An 11,905-nucleotide genomic window follows, 5' to 3' on the forward strand; every position below is an offset into this window, starting at 1 on the left:
GATGAAATGTAAATAATAGACTTGGCATGGGGGCCTATTTATAAGAATTGAAGAGAAAAGTCTACTAGAGCACCTAAAGGTCCTCTCCTAGACTGGGGAGCAAGTGTGGACGGTCAAAATCCCACATTTGTAAAAAGGCCAAAAGCGAGTGCTAAGGTTCCATAAACGCTTAAATATATGCCCGTGCCGCGAGGCCCTTAGGCCACCATCTTCTCGCAAGGAGGCACGTAAGGCTATTCCTGGCATGCCTAGTGTAACATGCCGACCTTGATGGCATGTTACAAGCTAGGATGGCGCTCGGTCAGATGCGCACGCGAGGGTGCAGGCTGGTGAGCATGCTAATGCCTAGTTTGTACGGCAGTGGCATTTTCGTAAATATCTTCAATATTGCCCGGAAATGGATGGGACTTGGTAGGTTCCATATTGAAGGGTCAATGAACGCAATGGTATGATCGAATTTGGGAGATTCAGATAATTGGCGAGCTGGAAGCCAAATATGTCTCCCAAGCGAAAATCATATATGTTCCTGGTAGAAGGCTAAAGCCTCAGAAGGCTCTTTGTAGGGGGGAGCACCTGGTGTCAGCTCTCCACCACCCCCTGGCGCAGGTGCGTCAAGTGAGCTACTACTAGTTGGGAGGACTAGTAGGGCGGGCATATGAGGACCACGAGGGGACTCATATGTCTCCATGAGTAGGAGTACTCATGGACATTACCGGGCCGCCCCGGTAGTGCATCGAAGTATGCTGCCAGAGGTTTAAGGGTACGGTTCCCTTGGCTTGCCGGGATGCCGCTTGCATGGAACGTGGCCCAAACCTTCGAGAGATGTCGTGGTGCGCCATGGCCACGAATCTCGACACGAGATGGCACGTGAAGTCATTCGTGTGACTTGTTAGCATGCAAGCATTGGAGGGTGCACTATGCTTGAGTAGGACAGAGGTCCAGTGTATGCTACTAGTTTGGCAGCCAGTCTCGAGGGCCTGCCAACATGCACGATGGTATGGTGCCTTGAGGATTGGACCATGGACGTATGGGAGTCCTTGGTCTGTGACGTGAGCTAATCGGATAGTATCGAATGGGGCATGATGAGAGGTGTTGGCACGTCAGCTTGGTATTGGCTCTTGGCCACACATGCTACCTTGACTTGCGAATGTCTGGGTGAGCATCGGTGTTGGGATTTGCCTTGCCATAGTGAGAACCTATGGACAGTGTGAGTGTCTTGGCTAGATAGCCTTGATGCATGATTGCACTCATAGATGCTTGAGAGCATGACTCAGCGAGAGTTGTTCAAGAGACGGAAGTGTGCAGAGGCACACGGTCGCGCGAAAAATGTGCCCATTGTTATTCGAATGGCTGGAAGGCTGACCTTGGCTCAGAGGAGTCAAGGTGCCACACGGGCATTTCCGCTGTCAAAATGTCAGCCCGTGACAGTTGGTATCAGAGCCAGGTTCATCTCAAGTTGGGGTGAACCTGGTTGGCCCATCCTAGAAAGGATGTAGGCGTGCTGAAGGACCATAAAGGTCTGGATGCTTCGACAGATGTCGTTGAGCCCTTTAGTCACCTAGAAAGGATCAGTAGGCTGAGACGGGATGAGACTTGGTTGCTCTTCTTCGTGGGAATACTGGAAATCCTAGAGAGGGGACAAGGTATGGTTGCTTCGAATCAAAGTTCAGAGATGCTAGAAAGACAACAACCACGTGCAATTATGGAGAGGTGCTACAAAAGAGTTGGAAATCATTGACATGAGACAAGGTTTGATCGAGAGGTCAAGGTTTTATGCTTGGTTCACTAGTTCAGGTTTGCCTGAGTGACAGTGTAAGTCGCGTGGAGCGCTGTTGTTGAAAAGGGAGCTTGTACGCAAGAGTGGGTAAGCATAATAGTGGCCGTCAGATGCTTGTCAGTCACGACAGAAGTCGAGAGTTGATAGCTTTGGGGAACTAGATAAAGTTGAGCATGGAATGCTTCAGTTGCTACTTGTGTGCCAAAGGGCATCACATGGAGACCAAGGTGGCAGTGGCCGCGATCGTCAGAGGATAGTCGTACTTGGAAGTGTTGGCATGTTTACTTGTTCTGGTCCGGAAGGGAGGCGCCGAGACAATTGAGTGGGACGTGTTGGCTCACAAAGATGTTATCTTGGGTGAGCAACACTAAGGCATTGTAAGATATGCTATGTTGTGGAATATATGCATCATAGGCCAGCAGGGCCGAGTAGACTGCGCGCAGTGGTCAGAATAGTACTAGAGTTTCGAGAGCGTTGAAGGGCTGCGTTAGGGAAACTTAGTACTGCAAGAAGGCTTAAGGAGGTAGAGATGGTGCTTGAGTTTAAATGTGGGCCGAAGGGCCTTGCTATTGGGACTTAGTGACCATAGAAGCCGAGAGAAGCTGCCCGGAGGGGCGAGATGCGAGTATAGAGCAGTTGGATAGCTATGTGGACGGTGCATGCATAGGGGAATCGACAGTGGTGCTACACGAAGTAGTTGACTCGAGAGTCACATCCTACAGGGGGCACTTCTAGATTTGTTGTGTGCATGAAAACTTGGGGCGGTCAGACGTTCTTGCGTGTGGGAAAGTTGTCGAGGACGCCAACAGTTGAAGTGGGGGAGAGACCTTCACGGTTCAAACATCCAAATAGTAGACCGATGTTCCATTACAAAAGCATCGAGATGAGTTATCATGGAGATCGTTAGTTGTTCAGAATGTAAAAGTCAAGGTGACTTAGAGACAAAGACAGAGCCAGTTACCTAGGGTGAAAGTCGTCAGGACTCAGGTACTAAGGTAACATCAGTGCAACGTTTGCCTAGGGTGAAAGTCAACAAGACTCAGGTACTAAGGTAACGTAGATATGTCGAGGGGCGAAGAGTCAGAATGGCCAAGACATTAGTTCAACATCATCTTCAAAAGTGATAAATGGAACGAGGGACCGCACGAGAAAAGCGGTTAGCTTGCGAGCTATACCTTGAGAGGTACACCTCGAGAAGAGAAGTTATTCCCAAGTTGAAGTGGGGGAGCCCACTAATTCATATGTTCGAAGGGTCAGGGTACTTGTTCAATTTTTGTGTGTGAATCTAGAGAGAAACACAACAACAGATGGGTTGTACAGTGCGAAGACATGCATGACTGATGCGAGTAGGTCAAGTGACCAATTGAAACTGTAGTTAGACAGTATGCATGTGCGTAGGCTGAGACCAAGATTGGGCAGGTTTTGCAGCATGTTATGGGACATGCTTAGTGTTTTATGGGGACACGTGTTTATGGGAACACAAGCCGAATGATTCAGAGAACATATGCCGAAGGGAGATAGCGGATTGGGACAACTTCAGACCTCAAGGGTGAGGTAAAGTGCAGTCAAGTTTGTCAAGATGTCATGGTGCGCCATGGCCACGAATCTCGACACGAGATGGCACGTGAAGTCATTCGTGGGACTTGTTAGCATGCAAGCATTGGAGGGTGCACTATGCTTGAGTAGGACAGAGGTCCAGTGTATGCTACTAGTTTGGCAGCCAGTCTCGAGGGCCTGCCAACATGCACGATGGTATGGTGCCTTGAGGATTTGACCATGGACGTATGGGAGTCCTTGGTCTGTGACGTGAGCTAATCGGATAGTATCGAATGGGGCATGATGAGAGGTGTTGGCACGTCAGCTTGGTGTTGGCTCTTGGCCACACATGCTACCTTGACTTGCGAATGTATGGGTGAGCATCGGTGTTGGGATTTTCCTTGCCATAGTGAGAACCTATGGACAGTGTGAGTGTCTTGGCTAGATAGCCTTGATGCATGATTGCACTCATAGATGCTTGAGAGCATGACTCAGCGAGAGTTGTTCAAGAGACGGAAGTGTGCAGAGGCACACGGTCGCGCGAAAAATGTGCCCATTGTTATTCGAATGGCTGGAAGGTTGACCTTGGCTCAGAGGAGTCAAGGTGCCGCACGGGCATTTCCGCTGTCAAAATGTCAGCCCGTGACTCCTAGCACCCAGACACCCCGTGGGACCTCTCACGCCTAGCCCTGCACCTCACAAGACCCGTCTCACGCACCTATCACCCACGCCTCATGGGTGAGCCTGAGGTGCTTCGGGCGTCTTGCACAAGCTGCTCAAGGGCTCCTTCTCTCGCTCGCGCGTGCCTGGCCTCGTGCCTACGTACCCATGGCCTCGCGCCCGCGCCCCCATGGCCTCGTCATAGCTGTGTCCTAAGGGGCCTCGCGAGAGGCGTGTCCTTAGGGGCCTCACCACGACCGCGTCCTAAGGGGCCTCGCGAGACGCATACCCTTCAGGGCCTCGCGAGCAGCAGGGGAGCCGCACCATCAGGGGGCCTCGCGAGGGAGGCCTCGCGCCACCAAGGGCCTCGCGAAGGAGGCCTTATGTCAGGGGAGTCGCACCATCAGGGGGCCTCGCGAGGGAGGCCTCGCGCCACCAAAGGGCCTCGCGAAGGAGGCCTCGCGCCAGGGGAGCCGCACCATCAGGGGTCCTCGCGAGGGAGGCCTCGCGTCAGGGGAGCCACGCCACCAAGGGGCTCACGAGGGAGGCGTCTTGCCTCGCACACCCAGACATCTGGCGAGGCCATGTACCTATCATCTTTCTTCTTGGGTGGCCTTGAAGTGCTTCGAGCATCTCGCGCCAAGGACCCGAGAGCCCCACCTCGCGCCACGACCCTTACATGCATTAAGTGTCCCATTCCCTTTACCTCGATGCGATATCTCTTACAAAGACCTATGGAGACCCCAATGCTTAGAGGCTCCAGTACGAGTCGAAAGGATCATACTAGTACGATATTGTACGGGGTACGACCTGCAGGGCCTCGTATGCCCGATCCAAATACTCATGCCAGACAAGTAGTGGGAGTATTAGGAGAGAGGGCATGGCTTGTGTGTCTATGGCCAGATGTCAGAGTCGACACCACCACCGCCTGCACCACTATGCCTGGCACCACTCCTCTGACATTTGTACGGATCAAGTAATGGAGACATCCTCATGGTACCTGGTCCTGTACTGGAACCAACACCACTACCCCTGAGACCACTCACCTAACAGTGTACTTGCGTACTGCCTGGTCCCCTGGACCACATTGTATCAGGGGCCATTAGAGCCCACTATAAAAGAAACTCCACTTCCACTTGGAGGGGGGTTGGAAAAATCCCTGTAGCACTACACCATAAGAAATACAAGTTCAGTTCATCATTTTTCTTCTGCAAGTGTTCTTTAAGTTTCCAATTTGATCTTCAAGGTTTTTCTTTTGATAATATCTACATTTCTGTTTTTCTAACTTAACTTGGTTGACAAGTTCTCACCGTCAACAATTACTTTTTATTGGTGAAGTTATTTTGGCATTTTGTGTCTAATATAAACATATAATTAATTATAATGTATATTTAAATATATATAATTGATCAATTATATTTAAGATATATATGAAATGATGAATATATAAGTAATACTATTTATTATAATTAAATTTATTACTAATTATATAATATCTATTTTTTTAAAAATGTATGATTGATTAAACATAATAATATATCTGCAAGTAATGCTATTTATTATAATTAAATTTATCACTTAGTATACATGTCATAATTTTATTATTAAAAAAATATTAGAAATCATTAAATTATACTCATAACAAATTATATTTACTATAATTAAATGTATAAAATAATCTATTTTATTTATTTAAAATACAATTTTGGAAACAAAAGTATACTAATTAATTTTTCTATTATTTTTATAAAAAAAAATATAATCAGTATTTCTACAAATGTTAACCAATCACTTCATATATTGAAAATAATAAAAATTATTTACCATTATTATTTTTCAAAATAAAAATTTAATTAGAAGAAATAACAACTTTGAAACTAATTTTTTTGATCAAATGATTCATATATATGACACTATATATATTTTTTTCTTGATTAAATAATTGAAATTTTGAATATTTAAGTGAATCTTTTTTAATAAAAATTTATGATATAAAAAATAATAATGATGTACATTTTAGAATTTATTAAGGTAATACAAAAGAATTTGCATTTTGAATTTGAAAATTATACATAATATTCATGTTTAATTTCTTTGATTAATTTATAATTTTTATTATTAGAGTTTAAAGAAAATAAATACAAAATTATAAATATCAATTTTTTATTTTAAAAATATGAATAACAATTTAATCCATTTTGTTATTTTATTAATTGAAATAATATCTTAAAAAATTACAAATCATTAAATTATGCTTACCACAAATTCTATTTACTATAATTAAATTTATAAAATAATATATTTCAATTTCTTTCTCTTTATTTAAAATAAAAAGTTTGGAAACAAAAGTATACTAATTTTTTTTTATTATTTTTAAAAAAAATACATAAACATTATTTCTACAAATCCTTAACCAATAAAACTTATTTATCATTATCATTTTTAAAAATATAACTTTAATTAGATAAAATTATAACTTTGAAATCAATCTTTTTGATTAAATGATTTATGTATGAAACTCTATAAATTATTTGTGATTAAAATTGTGACTATTTAAGTAAAAATATATGATACAAAACATGATGTACATTTTAGAATTTGAGGAATATAGAAGAATTTGCATTTTAAATTTTCAAATGTATATAATATACATGTATTTTTTTTGATAAATTTGTTTGTAATTTTTCAAATTGAAAACGTGCCAGGCACGTGCCTAACCTAGTAACTATTATAAAAAAGTGAGTGGATTTAAAAAAAAAATAGTTAATATATTTTGTTTTGTAGTGTGATCAAGTTATTTTCTATTTGTCTTGTTTTATACATATATATTTTTAAATGTGTGTTTCTTTTTATTTTTGTAAGAATTAAAAAGTAATTTTTTTTAGAATTTGTTTTACTTTATATTATAGTAAATAATATTTTTATATAAAAATATATATTTTTCTCTTTTTATTTAAAAAAATGAGTGAATTTTTTTTGGCTAAGATCTAACTAGTGGATTTTTAATAAATTTAAATAGTGTGTTATTTTAGTAAATTTGATCAATTTATATTATCTTGTAGTGTAGAATATATTTTAGTTATACATCTCTTTTTATTTTTTTTAAATATTATTAATTACTCTTGATGAAAAAATTAATTGATTAGTGCTATATACTCAATCATTCATACTTTATCTGTAACGCCCTGGATAACCAAGACCGTTACACTGTGTATTTGAAATAGTGCAAGACTTGCTAATCAAGTCATTTAGTTTGAACTATGTATCTAATGACACAAAAGATTAGGTTAAACAGAATTTGATTATAAACGGTTAAACTTTATTGAAAACAGAGGTTTATTATATGGGATCCCAAATCAGGGTTTAAATAACGTAAATACAAAATTCTTAATTACAAATAATTGACCAAGCCACTCTAATGGAAAAATATACGTTTTAGGTTCCCGTTCCTGTACAAATCCTCGACTGTGGTGGCCGAGCAGCTGACAATGTACACCTCGCCTCCAGAGCTCTCCAACCCATGGCCAACTTGCCTTACCTGCACCATGTAGCACCTGTGAGCCGAAGCCCAACAAGAAAACATAAGATCATATCATAACAGTATTAACAGCTAAACAGTTCACAGAGCATAGTCCAATAACCACAAAGCATTACTCAGTTCTTTCAAGCCATTAAGTCCATTCAAGACAACACACTGGTCAATAATCAGTAATCCAGCTCCAGATACTCATTAAGTCATAGACAATATTCTACAACAGATATTCAACACATACATTCAGATTCCAGACACAATCAATCACATAATACACTCATACCACATAATATCCAGGGCCAACGACTTAGGCCGCACCCTCTTTTTAACCCATTGACTCCGGCCCGCTTAAACCGAGCTCAGTACATAATAAGCTGTCCTCGGATACCAGTGTCCGAGCTGCGCCCTGTGTGCAAGTGTGGATTTCGGCACCCTTAGGCCGTTACCACATGTCCCCGTGGCATAATACCACCTTATGACATTCATACCATTATAGGGAACGCTTAGTCCCAACATATTCACATGGTGTATCACTATCACATAACAATACATTCAAATATAGGGAGCACTTAGTCCCATCCTATCCACATACACAGGTGCAGTTTTCTTACCTTAAATCCAAATGCTTTAATTAGAGAGGATGGCCCCCGAGCGCGATCCATTTCCGAGCCCTAGCTTATCACCTAGTCACAACCAAGATAATGAACTCCATTAATACTCGGATATAGGTTTCTGGTTATAAAACTAACTCCCGGGCAACTGAATTCCACCAAGCACGGTGGTGAAACCAATCCCGAGCACACTAGACTACCTTCCCGTGCTTAAAACCCTAAAAGGCTCATGTGTGCAACCAAGGGCTGTGGCCCTTCTCCAAAACAGAGCCAACACCACACCTGAAGGGGACACGCACCGTGGCCCTTGCTTTGGGTGCCGCGGCGCTTGCCTTTGGCCGAGCCTTCTTGGCTCCTTTGCAAGCTAGGGCCGCAGCGCTCTAGAACAAAGCCGCGACCCTTCCCGTCGAACCCAGAATTTCCACCATTTTCAACCTCCAAACCTTAACCAAAACCATCCCAAAGCTCCCTACTTCCATATCAATCATTCCCAACACTTTTAAGACAACTTCAACATCATGATTCAACAGGAAACCCAATCTAAAACTCATTGCAATCCATGTTTCAATCTCTGAAACTCAAGAACATCAAACACCATAACCAACCATTCAAAACTCAGATTTAAACTTCTAAATCATAAATTAAAGTTTACCTTTTCAGCTGAACCCCTTTTCTAAGCAGAATCCCAGCTAGTTCCCAAGTTCCTAGCTTCAATTCCACCTTAAACATCAAAACTACAATTATCTTACTACTCAGAAAGCTCAGAGTTTCTAACCTCAAAAACACAGTTTGATTCTCACCTTGGCTTTGATTAAATGTTCCGTGGATAATCCTTGAGCTAAACTTTAAATCCCCACTGAAAACCTCTGAAATCCCAGCCTAAATCCTCCAAATTTCCTCTGTTTTCCTTGTGTTTTTCTTAGTTTTCTTGAGAGAGAGGAGGGAGAGAGAGAGTAAGAGTCGATCTAATATTTCTTTCCACTAGCTTCTATTTTAACTAAGTCTAACCTTTATCCCGTTAAGTCAATCCCGAGCCTTGGGGTGCCAGAAACGTCCCCGAGGGCAAAATGGTAAAATTCCCCAACATTCCCACCTAGACTTCCTAACCTCAAATATATCTCCATATATTTATTTTCATAACCCGATAGTCTAAATAATTACCCGATACCTATAATATCCCTGACTTATCCAAAGCCAACTATTAAGCCCCGTTGTGACTTTCCCCGCTACCTGCTCCCTAGGATCGCCTCGTGCCGCTAATTACAAACGCACACACCTGTACACGCACATATATTTATCCATCTATCCACATAATAATGTGGTCTCAACAATTATCACACACGTTCACATTTATGCCCTAACGGGCCAAGATTACCATTATGCCGTACCAACCAAACAGGGCCCGCATACTTATTCAATACCCATTTCACGCTTTCTTACCATTAATTATCTTAACCTCCAATTATGCCCTCCCGGCACACTAATCAAGGCCCTTAAGCCTTATTAGTAATTTTGGGTCGTTACATTATCTCTATGTACCAATTCTCACTTTTCTATTTTACGTTTGTTATGTACTTTTGACATTTATTTAAAGAGATTTATTGGTTTTTCTTATAAAGAAATGCATATATATTTTTAAAATCTGTGTTTCTTTTATATTGGTTAAGATTTTAATTTTTTTTTTTGGAATTGGTTATACTTTGTGTTGTAGTAAATAATATTTCTATATAAAAAATAGTGATTTTTTTTGTTAAGATTTAAATATTCACTACACCAAAATACATCTTTTTTGACAGTCAAACGCGTCAGACAACGCAGTTGACTGACGTCGTTGACCGAGAATTAACATTTGTGACAGTTGGACACTGCCACAAATGAAAGAGTATTTGCATCAGTTATAACACTGACCTTGTTATTGGACGAAGTTTGCCACTGACGCCGTTAATGTGACCATTAGCGTTAGTGCAAAACTGATGGTAACGACATATTAGAGTCAGTTGAGGACTGATGTAAACGTTTAAGCGAAATGCGTGTTTTGCTTACACGTTTGCTTTAGTGCCCAACTGACGCAAACATGTCGTTACCATCAGTTTTGCACTCACACTAATAGTCCACCAGGAAATTAAAAAGGAAAGCATTGTCCCCAAGCCCTCATTCCTGCAATTCTAAAACCTGCTGTTACACCCAGATTTCGAGCCTTGAGAATTGTGATCTCGAAAGCTGGATTCGTCAGGTGTGAGCTCGCAATGTCTAGAATACGTGTCCGCAACCTAGGCACCGAACCTACAAAGTAGGTGGTAACCTCGAAGATGGTAGCCTCGAAGTCCTCACAAGCTCGAAAGATAGACATCGGAGTACGTCTATTCTCGGGTGGCCTCAGATCAGGGGTTCCGAGCCTGACATAAGTATGAGCTCGAAACCACATGATCTCGGGGGAAATATTACAACTCGAAAGTCACTAAGAGACCTGGGTCGGCACGGCACTGACGATGTAGATTGCTGACTTCAAACATCTTAACGAGTCACTTGGAGAGACGCAGTCTACATTTATTGTTGTAACTTCCCTATAATAAAGGGATATTTATTATTCTGTTATACGCCCCCTGGTCTTCAGGGGACGTTTCCTTGTATATAGGAGTTACAGGCTTTTAAAGCCATTAAATTTATTGACATAAAGAATAACTTCCCAGAGACGTGTGGGATAGTATTATGAGACTTCCTCTATAAATAGAGAAGTCCTGTACCTCTGTAAAGGACCGAAATTTTGTGATCTTGAGAGAAACTCTGGAGAATTCATTCTTGAAGAATTTCCAGAAATCATCCTAAGTTCTAATAACAAACTCATGGACTAGGCAGAGTTAACTGCTGAACCACGTAAAAAATCCTACTTGTTTTATTGTATTTTTCTGGCCATAAATATTTATTGTTTACGTGCTCTATATTCACTGTTGATGAAAAATGGCGTCAACAGTTTGGTGCTTTCATTGAGAGCCTTAAGCATTCAGTCCCTAAACAAGTTATGGCCACAAACGATCAAAACATTCCTGAAGAAAACTATCCGAGACGCCCTGGGAAGCAGCCAATGGTAAACCCAGATAATGAAGAGAGAAGCAAGTCCTCTGATTCTCGGGGACCGCCAACATCTCCAAGGGATGATGATATGTACTATAACCCTGAGCGGTACGTTCCTATTGTGGAACTTGAAAACCGGCAGCTGAAACAGCAATTGGCCGAAGCCAACAAGAAGAATAAGGAGTTGGCTAGGATAGCCGCAGAGGCTCATGCGGCTCCGCCCCCGCCTCCGCATGAAAATCAAGCCCCTCCTCCAAGGAACGTGCATGTTCCTCCCAACAGGCCTCGTGGACGTCCATGAAAAAATGCTGCCACGAGAAGGCCAAAGCAGCCTCCGGCACCAGCAGAGGCATCCGCTCCCTCGAGACCCCAGAGGAGCACCTGAGCTAGGGCTCCGGTTAATTCAACTGCAGAAGTACCAACGGGAACTAGGAATAACCGAGCCCCTGCAGAGGCTCGGACTGAAATCCTTGGTAACACGCAGAATGCAACCAACCCGTCTCGGGCAAACTCCGGGCCATCTAGGCCTCGAAATGGGTGGCAACCACCTTCACCCATACGCTTCCCGCCATCACCTATAAGATATCCTTCACCACCTCGCAAGAATGCTCAGCCAGATTGAGATGACGAGGAAAGACGTGCGGGAAGGAGGCAGGGGAACAGAGAAGCTTTCAGGGAGCGAAGAGGCACTCAGTCTACAAGAAGTCAAATGTCCCG

Source organism: Humulus lupulus, chromosome X, assembly GCF_963169125.1.
Source record: "Humulus lupulus chromosome X, drHumLupu1.1, whole genome shotgun sequence".
In the NCBI taxonomy this organism is placed as follows: Eukaryota; Viridiplantae; Streptophyta; class Magnoliopsida; order Rosales; family Cannabaceae; genus Humulus; species Humulus lupulus.